The sequence below is a fragment of the Pelodiscus sinensis genome, chromosome 1 (genome assembly GCF_052426305.1).
Source record: "Pelodiscus sinensis isolate ZL-2025 chromosome 1, ASM5242630v1, whole genome shotgun sequence".
Taxonomy (NCBI): domain Eukaryota; kingdom Metazoa; phylum Chordata; order Testudines; family Trionychidae; genus Pelodiscus; species Pelodiscus sinensis.
This window is the reverse complement of record NC_143052.1, coordinates 95,997,858-96,013,890: the sequence shown is the minus strand read 5'-3', so window position 1 is coordinate 96,013,890 and position 16,033 is coordinate 95,997,858. Positions and strand designations below refer to the sequence as shown.

At 48.5% G+C, this 16,033-nt stretch overlaps 1 protein-coding gene across 2 annotated transcripts in view; it reads left to right on the top strand.

Annotated features, from left to right (window-relative positions):
- The first annotated feature begins 5,189 nt into the window (after positions 1-5,189).
- RASD2 (RASD family member 2) overlaps positions 5,190-16,033 on the top strand; it is a 101,926-nt gene continuing 91,082 nt past the window's right edge. The window contains exon 1 of one of the 2 annotated variants that reach the window (XM_075938012.2): positions 5,190-5,304. The gene's annotated coding sequence lies outside the window, so the exon portion shown is untranslated. The remainder of the gene's footprint in view (positions 5,305-16,033) is intronic. The other variant, XM_075938016.2, reaches the window with a different exon arrangement.

Below are 16,033 nucleotides of genomic sequence, written 5' to 3'. Positions count from 1 at the left end.
AGGATTCTCCATTGTCATGGCACCTGCTCTGCTTTGCTCATGCTATGGCGGGACCTCCATTTGCATTCCCTGATAGCTGAGCCACTGGATACGTTTCCTCCCCCAAGATGGGCCTTCAGTCGGCCCTGTTAGTTGAGGTTACACATACAAATGTAAGTTCAAGGAGTCGCTTTTCACAGGAGCAATGACACATGATGCAGTCTGCAGTGTGGGGTGGAAACGTGCGGCGAGCATATCAGTAAGTAGCTAACCACAGGGTGCTGTACTTTCTCCCACCTTCCAACAACAAAGAAGCAAATCTCTTGCTTCATACAAAGAGCAAGATGTTGCTTGTTAAGCCCTCTTTCAGTATCTAAATGTATGTTGCTGTCCTGCAAGGATTAGCTCATGGGTAGAGGCAACTAACTGGGATTTCTTTTGCAGACCTTGTGTATACATCTAAAGTCACTGCCTATCATTACACTTGTGGGAGTGTCCTGATTCTGTGCACACATCCCAATAACAGGCTTCGGAGGCAGCCATGTTAGTCTCTGTCCTTAAAAACAGAAAGGTGTCTGGTGGCACCTTAAAGATTAACCATTTCATTAGGGCATAGCTTTCATGAACTGTAACTGTCAGATGTATGAAGTGAAAGAAAAAAGAAACAGGAAGGAGTGGTACATCAGCGCTAATTCAATCAGGGTAGTTGTGGATAAGAAGGTGAGAATACCAGCAATAGAAAATTTACTTAGTTTATCTTGTGGATGGGACAGAACTATCCTGGAAGATCCTAAGGCAGTATGGTGATGCTGTATCTGAGATCTTCTAGCAATCACTTCACTTAAATATCATTTGCTCTCAGGACCAGCATAAATAGGTGTGAGGATCCTGAGTGCAGGACTTAAAATCCTTGAAGAGACTGATGCTTGTAGCATTTTCAGAATCAAGAAGTGTACACACACATGCGCACACAGTCTGGGATATGGAAGGATTTCCATGGGAATACATACTCATGGCCAGGAGAGGCCACTAGAGATCCAAGAACACAATTCTGTAATGCTACAGCCCCAGGATAGCTGTGGGCAATAACTCGAGGTGGAGAGATGAGGCATCATGTTTATGAAAAAAAGTAAATCATCTTGAGTTTATGGCCAGCAAGCCTCAAACTGTTAGCATGTGGCTGGTCACATGGCACCTTTTGGCTAGAGGAAGCTTCCCTAGTTATTCCTTTTTTTGGTAGTGAAATTGACAGTTATATTATTACACTTGCCGGGAGGTAGCGAAGGTAAAGAGAAGCTGGCCCATTGTTGGGTTGGTGGTCTGTTTGGATCTGGATTCAACTCACAGTGGGAAGAGTTTGGATCCAGGATTTGGGTTCAACTTGGATGTAATGTTGATCTGATACAGATCCAAACTGCAGAGCTGTTCTGGGTGCATCTCTAGCTTAGTTTTATCCCCTCAGTCTCTTATATGCCATGTCAGCAGGACCAGCCCATGGAGGCAGACTCGGCTCCTTTCTCCCGCAAGCACGGTGTGCTCTCTCCACAGCACCCCTCATCCCACTGCTGAGGAGAGACTGGAAACATGCACTGGGAATGGGCCCTGTCTCTCCCTTACATCAACATAAAGCACTGCCTATTGAACAAGAGCGACATGAGCTTCATAATGCCACACACGAGAGAATCTTTAAAGGCTCCCTAACATTTTCCACAGAGAACATATTAACAGGTCTTGTGACATGGCTCGTTTCCCTTTCCCGTTCAGTCACGCAGCCTACTTCCTCTCCTCTGTGCACTCATTGGATCTCTGAAGCAAGGACAGCAATTCTCGCATATAGAAAAGGATTTTTAACCGCCTTCGCTGTGATCCATTTTGAAATGCACAGCTCCCTGTTGGCTTTGGTCTTTGTATCGTGTCCCCTCGTGTCTGTTCTGCGCCCCTCAGCAGCACACCTAGAAGAAAGTTGGCAGCAGATGAACCTTGAGTGCGCTGCTTGCCATGGTTTTAATAATGATTCTTGCCCTGGGCTCTCACCCAGGTGTTTCTTTGGTTAACTTTGAAAGTGGTTTCCCCATTTTTCAAGCCAAAGGCCTATGAAGCCTTGAGACTGTGCCAAGAGGGATTTGAGTCTGAAAGGGTTCAAGCAGTGGCCTTACACCTGGTATTGTTGCTACCTGGGTAAGGGTTATGCAAAGGCATCCTGTGTTTTGTGGCATGAATAAGTCCAGTCACAAGGCCCTGCTGCCTGGCCAGCTTTTCAGTAATGATTCCCTAGGACAGGGGCAGTCACTAACAGCTGGTGATGAAGGTGTTGGAGACATGGCACCTGAAACCCAGGCGCCCACCTGTGCATAGCTCTGCCAGAGAGGGTTGAGGAATGCACCCCATTCACTTATCTGGTGGAACTGCTGCCTTTGTGTCTCACCAGGCTCTCTAGTAGGAGGAGCTGCATGTGTCTGCCTACATCACAGGCTCGCCCTAGTGTCTAGCCACCTCCCGGCCAGCACAGCTGTTCCATGTGGTGAGGCAAGGAAAGTCAAAAAACAGAGTGGCACCTACACCCATGTGACTGCTGGAGGCTGAGGAGTAGCCCCCTGAGACCCAAGCCTTGGAACAAAGAAAAGAGTATAGGAGAGGAGCTGAGAAAGCAGCCCAAATAAGGGTTGGCTCCCCACAGTGCATGGCCTTCTTGCCCCCCCATCTCGGAATAAGCTGTAGCACTCAGCTGGAGTGGAGGCGCAGTGTCCAATTACACACATGGCACCGTTCCTGACATTTCCCAAATGGCAGCCTCCTGCCCGGGTGCTCTGGAGGGGAAAGAGCTGTGGTTAATTGGTTTGACATTCAAAATCGAGGTGTGTAACTGAGACAAGCAAGAGCCTGCCACCTGCCTGTTCTAAGTCTACATGAGGTCAAGGTAGGGTCAAATTGCCCAAACCCTTCTAGAGAGCCTGCAGCTCCTGAGGTGGTCACGGCCTAGTTAAAGGGAATGAATTAATTGCAAGGCTGCCGCTGCAGCTATAAACGCAAGGGCTGTGACCTTCCAGAGTAGACCACAGGGTTGAAGGGTGGTAAGGATGTGTCTGCACCACAGTAAAGCTCTGTTAGCTTGCAGGCTGAAGTGCTCCCAGCCTCTGCCAGTCAGGGCTGAGCCATTGAACCAGGGGCTGCCAGATAGCTACTTAGTGTGCCCTCAACCTAAGCAGTGTGCATCTGGGTTTCCTGTAGGGCAGTGCTGTGCAGCTGCATCCATTTATCGGACTGGTGGCCCACAAATAACACCAGTAAGAGGCAGGCATAGGGAACAACCTAGAGCAAGTGAGTCCCGTGGTGTTAGCAGCACATTCTGCTCATAGGGAGCGACAGGTAGAGCTGCCAGGTGTCCAGTTTTGAACTGGACAGTCCGGTATTTGAGGGTTCTGTCCAGGAAACAAATTGAGAAAATACTGGACATATAAAATGTCCGGTATTTTCTAATTAGGTAAGTTTTATTATTATTAGGAGTATCAGTTCATAGTTGCGTACTGCCTGGCTGGTGGACATGCTCATGCTGCATGAGTGTGTCTACCAGCAAGGCAGCACGCAACTATGCGGGGGCGGGGCTGAGGGCGGGGTGGAATCCCCTGGGCTGGACTCGTTAGTGCTTCGCTGGGACCGTGCACGGGATGGGCAGTGCCCTGGGATCTGCGTGGGCCTGGGTCAGCCCCGCTCCCCACTGACCCCTGCTGCCCCCCCCCGGCCAGTTCTCTCCCACCCCAATCTCCCTTGGCCAGCTCCGCTCCTCTCCACCATCTCCTGGCCAGCTCCAGTGCCCCCGACTCCCCCGACCTCGCCCGGCCAGCCCCGCTGCCCTCCGAACAGTTCTCCCCCCCCCCCCCCTCCCAGCCAGCCCTGCTTCCCTCCCGGCCAGTCCCCCACATCTGAGATCAAGTGTGTCCAGTATTTTTTTTTAAAGCCACCTGGTAACCCTAGCGACCAACCCCATTTGGGCCCAAGAGTTCAGGGGCACAGCAGAAAAACTTTGGCTAGTTCTGCCATTGTTATGGTGACCAGCAGTGGCTTCTGCAGTCGGGTTGGCTCTTTTTGCTTTGCCTGTTGAGTCCTTTTGCTTTCCAAGGGGCTTAGCTTAGCATTCTTCCTGAGAAAATGAGGACGAACGGCTCTTGTGCAAAAGAGGGGTTTTGCACAAAAAGGAGCCATCTACACAGCTCCTTTTTGTGCAAAAGCCTCTTGCACAATAGCGGCCGCTAATTAATTATGCAAATGAAGCGTGGCAATATTCCACGCCACACTTCATTTGCATAAGCTTTCCCAGAAGAAGGCTATAGTGTATCCGTAGCCCTGGATTCAGTAGGGACATGTCTGGATGTGAAAGCGGGAAGAACACAGGAAAACCAAGTTAGGTTCCTCTCATGTGGAAAGTACGTGAGCAATGCAGCTTGGGTAAAGGCTTTGCCAGGTTTAGCTGGCCAGCACAGCAACACTATCCCCTCCAAAAGAAATCCCTGATGGAGAAAGCCAAGAGCATAATGGCTGTGACACCACACTCAGGGGGGCTGTTCAGGGGAGGAGGGCTGCTGGCAAGAGAAGCACACTCAGGCCTTGCATGTTGCTCTGCGGACTTCCATTTCCTGAGGGTACCCTGCTAGGGAGTCTAGACCAGTGTGAGTGCTTGTATTTGTTGTCGTTTAAGGGCTCTGACAGACAAGTGCTGGTGGTGACGTTACCCAAAAGGGAAAGCAAATAAGATGCAAGGGCACCAGTGTTCCCTGTAAGCTGAGCACAGATTAGCAGAGCACCCACAGCTGCTCACAGCAGACAGCATGTTTCTATTGGTAGTGCACATCTGCACATTCCTCAGTGCACATAACAAAATTAATTCTGCCCAAGGATGGAAAAACCTAGAGGGAAACTTGAGTGGTGGTCTTTCTAAGTCACTTGACCCCTGACACAGAGCTGAGAGCATGTGGAAGCCACAGCACTTTTCTCAAGGGCTCTCATAGTTCTAGGGGCTGCTTGGAGCAAGCAGGGGTATGACAGAGTGTGCAGACCCTGTGCTGAGACAGGAGGGGTTAAAACCTTGTGGGCAGAGGAAGTCCCGCCCCTCCACCACACTGGGCATGCTCCAAATGCTGGAGCAGTATAAAAGGGAGCAGCTCAGCTCAGTCTGGGCTAGATAATGGAGGATAAGGATCTGTTGCAGGTGTTCTAGAGTGAACCCAGCAGAAGACCTGCCCCAAGGTGTTGGAGAGGCCGGAGAGAGAGGCTGATGCTGCAGAACCAAAGGATCTGGAGACCATGTGGAGCAGCCCTATGCTGGATCTGGTAGGAAGTGACCTAGGGAAGGTTTGTGAGTGTTACCTCCCTCTTGAGTAACATTAGTGTGTTTTAGTTGGATTTCCTGCTGAGTGGATGGCAGAGTTCTCTGCCACTAATAACACCCTGGAGTACAGTGGGTGGGTGGGCGGGCCTGGGCCCTCCTACTGGGGCTACTGCCCCAAACCTATGACTCTAGCCATTAGGCTGAGCTGCCCTGAACTGAGGGCTATTATTATGGACTCTAGTTCTGGTGTTGTGTTGTCCTGAGAGCAAAAGGGGCAATGCAACTGATCCTGGACCAATAGGCCTTAGGGCAATGGACCAACAGAGGTTGTGATGGCCAGATGGCTGAACAGGTGGCATCCATACCCCTTGGTACCTGCACTCCAAGGGAGGGGATGTGCATATGCTGCAAAAGGAGGTTACAAACAGGGATGGCACAGAAGCTCTTACCTGGAAGCAATAGACTGCCTAATGTAGCTGATCTGCGACTGCTAGCAGCAAATGTCTCCAATGGCTGGAGATGGGACACAAGATGGGGTGGGCTCTAGTTACTACAGAGAATTCTTTCCCATGTGTCTGTCTGGTGGGTCTTGCCCATATGCTCTGGGTCTAACTGATGGCCATGTTTGGGGTCAGGAAGGAATTTTCTCCCAGTTCAGACTGGCAGACACCTTCGTGGGGGGGGAGTTGTGGGTTTTTTGGGGGGGTTAACCTTCCTCTGCAGCATGAGGTACAAGCCATTTCCTGACTTAAACTAGTGTAAATGGTGGATTCTCTGTAACTTGAAGCCTTTAAACCAGGATTTGAGGACTTCAATACAGCCAGATGATCAGGTGGGTGAGGGTCTGTGGCCTGTGATGTGCAAGAGATCAGACTAGACAATCATGATGGTCTTTTCTTGCCTTAAAGTTTGTAAGTCTATAAGCAGAGCTATATCTTCCCTCCCTTTTGCTGGTTTTGGGGAAGCCCTGTTCCCCTGAGGCCCTGATCTTTTCTGGTTGATAAAATGAGCTGCCCAGGCAGAAGAATTAGTACCTGACAGGGTGCTTCCTGGCGTAACCACCACCTGGGTGGATTTTAACCTGGGACCTCTGGAGCATAATGTAGGAGTTAGAGTGTGGGGGGATGTCTGGCTCTGGGGGAGAGCAGGGGGACTGGGTTTGAGTAGGGGGGAGGGTCTGGCTCTGGGGGAAGGGAGGAGGATTGGGTTAGAGCAGTTGGGGAGCTGGGGGTGCCTGGCTCTGGGGGAGAGGGAGGGCATTGGGTTGGGGGGTGGCTGGGAGTGCCTGGCTCTGGGGAAAGGGGGGCATTGGGATGGGGCGGGAGCGGAAGCACCTTAAAATCAAAGTTTGTGGATGCAGAATAATGCAGCCAACAGATGTCATATTTAAATTCCAGGGGTAAAAAAAAAAAAAAAAAAATCAGCATGTACCTGATTTACACTGTGTTTCTTTAAAGAAAATTCAAAGGCTGTTGTTTGCCAGGCTGAAGCAATTCTGAGATGAGAGTCTCTGTTATTATTTTGGAACCTCTCATATTTGCAGTCTGGGACAGGCACTTCAAATTTTGGCTAATTTTCTTCTCAGTTCAGTTAATTTTTAAAAACTCACAGGACATATTAGGGCAGTCATGTTAAGTTTAAAATACATGGTGGGGGTGCTTCTCTTTTAGTGTGAGAATATTACTGTATTTTTAAAGGGTTTTTTAGTTTGTTCCTTGTCAAGTTCTCTGAAGATCTATGAATTGGCAATGAATTTAAGTGACTACTAGAGACTGTTGTATTGGTTTTTGTCCAAAAGAAGTTCCGACCCCCTGCACTTACAACCATTTTTGTAAGTGTAGAAGGGGCCGGAAACCTCCGACTTACGTTCTTGGCCCGCATTTACGACAGGCTTGCGACGCTTCCTCTGGAACCAATTGCGTTGCAAGTTGGGGGCCTCCTGTAATATTTTTATCACTAAGTTTTGTGTACTATATCTTTCTATATAGATATATTAAATAAATAAATAAAATATAATATATATAAAAAATGCGTGGCTCTTTGCACTGTATCCACCACTATTTTGGCTCTTCATCTTTAACTGGTTGGCCACCCCTGATCTTAAGCATCATGATTTCTAGAAATGAATGGAACCCATCAGTTCCTCACAGCACTATGATCCTCACTCACGCTTTCCTTCCCCCCTGACTCACCCTGCCCACTCAACCTTCCTTTGCTACTTGCTTTGTGCTGTGATCGCAAAATGCAGTTCGATTTCTCCTGGTGACTTGAAACATTGTTTGTTTGAACGTGCAGTTCAGGTTGTAAGGAGGCAGTCCCAGGTTATAATGAAGCCTGCGATGGGCTCTCTTCTTGCGTGATACGTTGGAAAAGCAGGAGAATATTCCTGTGACTGGGGTGGAATGATTGATGTCTTTGGGGGGTTATATGATGTGTTGATGATAGGGTGCTGGGTTATGTAAGTGTGACTATTATTCTCTAGCAACTATTGCATGGAGTTTGGTTGGAATAAGTCATGCTGGGGTGTTCAGTACTGTTATTCTGTCTTGCAAATGAAATTCTAGCCTTAGTTGTTTGTTCTTTTGAACATTGCACTTTAGGGGCAAATCTGAGGCGGGGGCAAAACTAAGACTGGGTGAGACAGTGACTATGTTAGTGCTGTAGCGCTAACCAGAGAGCCTGACCAGTGGTTAGAGCACTAACCTAGAACTTAGGAGATTTGGCTTCAAGTCCCTCCTCCACCAGATTTCCTGAGGGACTTTAGGCATGTTACTTAACTTCCCTGTGTCTCAGTTCTCCATCTGGAAAATGGGTCTAATAATTCGTCCCTTCCCCCACATGCACATTAACATTTGTGAGCTTCTCAGCTACTAGCACAACAGGGACCAGATAAGTAGCACTATAGGAAGATGATCCCTACCTAAAGAGTTTAAAAGTGAAGGTCAATTCAAAAGTATTTGGGGGCCTCCATTTTTAGATGCGAAGCTTGACATTGTAAAGAGGTTTGGGGTTTTTTTTGGGTGGTTGGGTTTTTGTTTGTTTTTTGTTGTCTGGTGGGTTTTTTTTCCAAGAGCATGGTGGTGACTCATGGCCAGGACACCTTTCATCAGCCCTGGAATTCCAGGTTGCTGTGGCTTGCAGCATTGTAACAATTCTGGAGTTCTCAGATGGCCATGGATTTGCTACAACATGATTATAGGATGATGTAGCTGCACCCAATTCATGTTGTTCCTAGATCAGAATGGGTTGCTCTTTTAGGATAGCACTGCTAGAGGAATAGGACTGTCAAAGCCAGACAGTGCAAATTTGAGAGCTATCCTGCAGCAGCAGATTGCTACTTTTACGTGTTTGTGCTCTAACAAGAACACCCATATTTTGTCATAGGGAGGGCCATGGTACCAATTAGCTGAGGAGTGGCCTGATTTGTTTAAAAATGAAGCAGGTGCCCATATGGTTCATGCAGAGGAGTGCCACCCGAATACCCCAAGTGTCATCATGCAAAGTTGTACCAGTCTGTTTGGATCAATATGGGGCCCTGAATGCAAAGACTGGTCATCTCTATGGGCCACAATGATCCTAGAAGGTGGCAGTGACCATTAGCCACAACAGCCTGATGTGAGGCTCGAGGAAACTCACTGGCTTCTTCTCTTGCTTACTCAAGCCTCTGGTTGTCAGAAGCTGTGAATGAATGGAAGGGGACAGATCACTTGGTGATTCCCTGTTTCTGTTTACTCCCTCTGGGGCACCTGGCATTGGCCACTGTTGGCAGACAGGATACTGGGCTAGATGGACCTTTGGTCTGACCCAGTCTGGCTGTTCTTATGGTCAATCAGGTGTCTCTGCTGAAATGGCGGGGGAGCTACGCTGCTGTAAAATCAGCATAGTGGGGAAGAGACTTGGAGTGGCTGAGTCATCATCTTTGCATCACTCAGCTGCATGCCTTTGTCAAATACCATGTGGCAATGTGGTGAGGTGACCTCTGCAGGCAACTTGTGTCATTTAATTAAAACAAGTATATAAACCCTGGAATCCGGAAAACTATCACTACACGTGGTGAGACAAACAATGGAAGAGAAGTGCTGATGCTTCCACAGGCAGCGTGATCCAGTGGGTCAGGAACAGGACAAGGACTTGGGAGAGATGGGTTCTGCTCCCATCTCTGCAGCTCCGGGACCTTGAGCTAGTTACTTCACTTTGCTCTGCCTCCGTTTCCCCTCCTGCTGCTTGTCTTTGCTTTAGTTGGCTGAGTAGATTGTAACATCTTCACAGCGGGTACCGCCTCTTACTCACTGCATGTTTGCACAGTGCCTGGCACAAGGGGGCTCTGATCCCAGCAGGGATCTAGGTGTGATGGGAATACAAACAATAATAACAGCAGCACATTCAGGGGCCCTGCTTCAGCGCTCATTGTAACAAGCAGTGGGAGAGCCCTTCGTCTCATCACAGCAGGACTCTGGGAAGCTGAGTGACTTTTTCTTACTCTGTAAAGTGCCAGCAATGAGAAACTGGAAGAGATCTGTGGGGACTGTGAACCATAGGGATTGTAGAGTTAAAAAGTAATAAAAAACCACAGCCTGGCCCTCAGTGGCATTATGCTGTGGCTCTAGTACAAGGAGCTGTTTGTATTGACCCTTTGGTTAAATGTGGGGCTGTTGTTGAATTTTAGATGTACACTTGGAGTCAGGGCTGACTAACTAAAAGCCAAGAACAGAACCTGACCTAGTTACCAACTTTGTTTTCAGCACTAACTCTCACAACAGCCTCCCTGTGATCCACTAATTCAGGTCTATTTCCCTCAACTTGAGATCTAGCCCAGCTCTACAGATGCATACTTTTTCCCTCTCGCCCCTCTTTCTCTTCCTCTCCAGTGCTCCCATTAGTTCTTACTGTGTTCCCATCCATCACTATTGCTTTGTTCCAGTAGTGCTCTCCCAACAAGCTCCATTATCCCTGCTTCAGATGGCTTTTTCTCCCCTCCTCCCTCCCAATGTTTGCCTCGTGCCAGGTTCCCATTAACCTGCTTTGGGTCAGGTGCCCCCCCACACACCTTTCCAAATTTGGCTTCCAGCCTCTGGCTGCCTTGCAATGTTCCCCACACAGCCCACAGCTTCTATGCCCAGACCTGCGGGGTTTGCCCAGGGGCAGGACAATGGAATGGAATGCTCTGTATTGATTGTCACAGCTGGTTATTAGGAAGTCCCTCACAGGCCAAGGAACACCTGTCTGAGCCTGCCCTTCTCCAACCTTATGCTCACTCTCACCTCTGGCTTAGCACAGCCATCCCTCCCTGTGCCTTACTCCTGACTTTTCTCTGCTTCTTAATTTTTAACACATTCTGCATTCTTTCCCTTTGCATGGTCTGGTTTCTTTGCTTTGGTATCTGCGCCAGTGGGAGATATGCAGAACTTCCCCATTTTATATTGGCATTTCATCTATTACATCCTAGGAATGTCTCACACCCACACATACCACTGCATCATAGAATCAGAACACTAGAACTGGAAGGGACCTTGAGAGGTCATGATGTCCAGTCCCCTGCCCTCACAGCAGGACCAAGCACTGTCTAGACCAGTGTTTCTTACACTGGTGTGCTGCAGAACACAGTTGACTGCAAGGCAGTCAGAGGTGTGCCGCAGAGCACAACAGAATTCAAAATGGCTGCCCTTAAAGGGGCAGGTGAACTTTTCTCAATAACTTCCCCCCCCTTCTTTCCGCAACAAAATCCTTGGTGTTCCTCATTTAAAAAATTTATATATAGAGAGAGTTTGGTGTTTCTCAGTCTTAAGTTTAAGAAACACTGGTCTAGACCATCCCTGACAGATGTCTATCCAACCTGCTCTTAAATATCTCCACAGATGGAGATTCCACAAGCTCCCCAGGCAACTTATTCCACTGTTTAACCACCCTGACCGTTAGGAAGCTTTTCCTAATGTCCAGCCTAAACCTCCCTTGCTGCAGTGTAAGCCCATTGCTTCTTGTCCTAACTTCCTGACCAGGAGATATGGCACTCCCCTTTGCAAGCAGGAACTGTCATAGTCTCACCCACTTCCTCTCAGGACAGTCAGCAGCCTATTGTGAGTCCCATCACCAGGCCTCATGTGCTTCCCAGTCAATTGGACCTGGGCAACACTCTGTCATGATTTCTAGCTTTGGAACTGTAGGACGTGCTCCCAAGCGCCGATCTTATGACACCTTTCCTTAGGACATCATGCATCACTGTCCATCAGCTCTAACCCTGAAACTGGTATCTGAGACTTCCTAAGGCCCCTGGTCACATGTATATAATTCTCCAGCACTCCACCAAGACTGGTCACTCTGGGCTTCTAGTTCAACCCCTTTGGGAGAAAAGTGGCAGGAAAGTAAAAACTGCAGGCTTAGCAGAGGAATTTCTTTGCCACAGACTGTTAAAGCACTCAAAAGTTACAGATCTTTGAAAATGATGCAAGTCCTAGGTTGCCCTCTCTGTTGGTCTGAGCTACCCCCTTCCATGAGTCCAAGGTATATTCGTGTTTCAGGCTGGGCAGAAGCCCTCCTGTCCTCTTGTCCCAATAAGCCCTTCAATTCTGTGTTAATAGGTCAGGTTCCTGCCCGCAGAACAGAGCCCAGCTCATAAATGGGGTATTGGCCTCATTGCCAGGTGGTCAGATAGAAAATTCCAGCTCTTTGCCTCCCTTGTGGCTCCTCTTGTTCCATGAGTCAGCTGCTGAGACAAGCATAGCTGAGAGCTCCAGATATTTTGTCTTGGTGGCTTCTCCATGAGAGCCCTACAACAAAGGTCAAGCATGGTTCCGGGACAGGGCTGCTATCTAGGATGCAATTCAATAGACTTCCCTGGACAAATTCAGATGCATTTGACACCACACAAAATGGAGCTCCCCACCTGATGCAGACATACCCACTGTCACAGGGACTAGAAACCACCCTGGCACAGAGGTTAAACTGACTGGCCTGTAGTTTCACACAGGATTCAGGGCACAATCGGACATAGCTGTGAGTTTTGACTGGTTAGTTGTGGATGTCTCACTGGCGGGCACATGCTCAATAAACCTGACGGTTATTTACTTTGATACCAGTTCATCCTGTGGTAATCCCAGGCTCTCAAAATTCAAGGAGGCACATTAAGAAATGCTCAAGAATGAGTGAGCTAATGTGTATCCCATTTGCTCTGTGAAAAATGGGGCTATCCAGCATTAGTTATATTCATGCTCCCCCCCCCCCCCCCCCACCACCATTAGGCCACAGCTCTTGACTACATCTGCTCTCTCCAGTGTGAGTGTGCCCCTTTGGCCTCTGCTGACGGAATCTATCAGCTTTGACAGTATGCCCAGAAAGCAGGGGAGCTGACAGGGTCTCTAGACAACGGTGGGCAGGGGGAAGCAGCAGGCCCTGGAAGGAGCAGGCCCTCAAGTAGAAGGGGTGGGGCTGGGGCAGCCCGCCCTCAACACTGCCTAGATTGTCAGGTTCCTCCTGCAGCCCTCAGAGCTGGCTGGGTGAGTGGCATGGGGCTCTGGGATGCACAGCGTAGTGCTCCAGTGACCATTCTAAAGGGCACTGGCTATTGCCACCGCTCCTGTAGCAACTGGGAGCCCTGTATCTGAATTCTGGTAGCACCTCCAAGCCCTAACTAAAACTGGGACTCACTGTAGTATGCATTGGACAAAACAAGGAACAATGCCAGCCCTGGAGAGCTTGCTCTCCAAATGGAAAAGACAAAGAGTGGGAGGGGAAACTGAGGCACAAAGAGGTCATAAATTGCCTCAGGTTACCCAGCAGGCCAAACTGGCTTCACCTATTACTGGATGGGGCTTGAGGGAGTGGGAGGTAGATTAAACCAAATTTCAGTGAGTGGCATTGTAACCTGGCACACACTGCTGCAAGACCACTCAGGTTTGGCCCAGCCACTTCTCTATCCTGATAGCAGGGCAGCCAAGTCCAATTTCAGCGAGCAACATTGTAATCTGGCAGCACAGGGTCACAGCCCTAACCAGGTTGGCCAATTTTCAAATTTGGACCGTAGACATGTGCCTAGTTTGTGCCTGCATTCATCTGATTCTACCAACAGATCAGTGGCACCACTGGGAATAGACCCCAGCTCTCCTGATTCCGAGGCCAGTGCCGTGAGTAGCAACGTTAATGTTGCTATGGGAACAATAATGTTGGATTTGTTTGACTTCTGTTTCTTTTATTTCTAGAATCAGACAATTAACACACCGTTCCACCACAGTGCTAACACTGCCACGCTGCACCATTCTGTTCTGCATTTTGGGTACAAAAACAGCATACACGGCTACATAAATATTATGTGCATTCACACTGCTGCTTATCCTTTGAGCCCAAGCCCACAAAGTCTCATTCAGGGACCCCTGCATATGGCCCAATTTCTGAATACTCCTGACTAGTGTGTGCACATTTGTAATAATAATATTGTATTTATATTGCAATCCCTCTTGCAAAAGCACTCAAGGTGCTGAATAATAATAATTTCTCCTTCATTAATAAAAAAAATTCCAAATCACAGACAATGGAACAACAGCACCAGGCAAGTCTTTCAACAACAGCTCAAAACAATAAGGTCAGGCCCGTCCCATACAGAACTTTAGAGACCGATGAGGTTCATTTATACCAAATCTGCCACTGCCTAGTTGGCCAAGAGACAGAAAACTATAAGGAATGAATATGATCATGAGAGCTGCAACACATTAGCAACCAAGTTGCTGCAGTCTGAAGAAGACCCAAGTGACAGTGCAGGACATGGGGAATTCCAAAAACAGAGCATCTAGGTCACAAGGGCATTGCCATCACCATGTAGTCACAAAATAAACAAGAGTGCAACCTGTGCAATTTTTCAGCCTTCCTGGGGCACTAGTTTTTCTTTTTCACTGAATTGCCCTGGTTGAGGGAGAAACAAGACTAAAACATCAATGTTTCTCCTCTCTCCAAAGGACAAAAAAGGGGAAAAAATGACAATTACTTATCTTTGAACTTAGAATGAGCATAAGAAATTGCACCAAAGGAATAATTTTTTTCCTGGCAAACACCATAACATTGCAGGTTTGGATGAAAGTACATCCTTAGCCAGGACTCTTGCCCAGTATCACTAGCATGAAATTAATATGCAAAGTCACCCGTAATCAAATAGGACAGACACATTTCTAGGATCCCATGTGAACCCAGTGCTTGTGAGCCACAAGCCCATTGGAAAGGCAACTGCAGGCCAAGGGCTCTTCCTCTTGTCATGTTACTTGGCTTTCTTCCTGCCATGACTTCTGGGGTGTGGCAACAATTGGTGAGTGTGTGGGGGATGGCTGTGTGTGTAGAAAGCCATTGAACCAAAATGTAAACCCTATGTGAGGGGAAACCACTTCAAACCAGAGGGAAGCCCCTAATTCCAGCACCTATGTGAGTTCACCTCAGTTTTGAAGCCTTCTGGGTAAAACTTGTCACCAATTATTCAGCGCCAAGAGACTGGAATAGGCAGGGACTCGGGTGCAAGGGATGGGGCTGTGGCCAGCTAGTCTTCTGCACTGCCCAGAGCATGCCATGCCAGCCCCCTGGCCCTGAGAACTGCCCAGAGCACCACACTCTGGGGGCAATTCAAAGCCTCTGGGGCACCACTGCAGTGGCAGCAGCCAGGAGCTCCAGGCCCTTTAGAATTGCTGGGCCCTGGAGCAGCTGCTCTCATTACCTCTTTCTCCCCCTCCCCGCCCCTCATCAACTGCCCTGCCTTGCCCTGGAAAAAGGGTGATTTCAGGCCAAAAAATAGACCCAGGGACAGAAACTCCATGGGCTGTGTCTAGACTGGCCAGTTTTTCCGGAAAATCAGCCGCTTTTCTGGAAAAACTTGCCAGCTGTCTACACTGGCCGCTTGAATTTCCACAAGAACACTGACTTCCTACTGTAAGAAATCAGTGCTTCTTGTGGAAATACTATGCTGCTCCCGGTCAGGCAAAAGTCCCTCTTGCGCAAAACTTTTGCGCAAAAAGGCCACTGTAGACAGTGGAGATTTGTTTTCCGCAAAAAAGCCCTGATTGCGAAAATGGAGATCGGGGCTTTTTTGCAGAAAAGCGCATCTAGATTGGCACGGACGCTTTTCCACAAAAGCACTTTTTGCGGAAAAGCGTCCGTGGCCAAAGTGCTTTTGTGGAAAAGCGTCCGTGCCAATCTAGACGCGCTTTTCTGCAAATGCTTTTAACGGAAAACTTTTCCATTAAAAGCATTTCCGGAAAATCATGCCAGTCTAGATGTAGCCCATGGTTGGGTCCCTCATCTATGAGAAATAGAAAACCCATTTGTCTGGGGCTTGCGCTGTTTGCCTGGGGACACAATCTAAAGACTTTATCCTTTCACCTTCTTGCTCCTCAGAGGATAAAACTGCTTCCTGTTTATTCCAGAGACAGCTGTGCACTCAGAGGGGAGAGCTGGTGCACTGTGATTGCTGGGGCTGCTGCTTGGAGTTGTTTTTCCACAGATTGTTTGTTCAGCTGGGTTTTCAGCAGCTGTTGAAATTTATCCCTTTGAGAACTAGGAGCTCCCAGACAGCTCTTGGACACCTGGGTCCCCATTAAACACTCACTGTCCCCTCAGCCTGATCACCAGTCTGTTAAGGAACCTCCTCAGAGCAGAGGCAGACTCTATGGGCCCAAAGCAGATAAGTAGTTGTGCAGGAATGTAGCCACATCTGAGGTGCCTCCCTGCCCTTCTGTAGCCTGTGCAAAGGTCTTTCACAGTAGT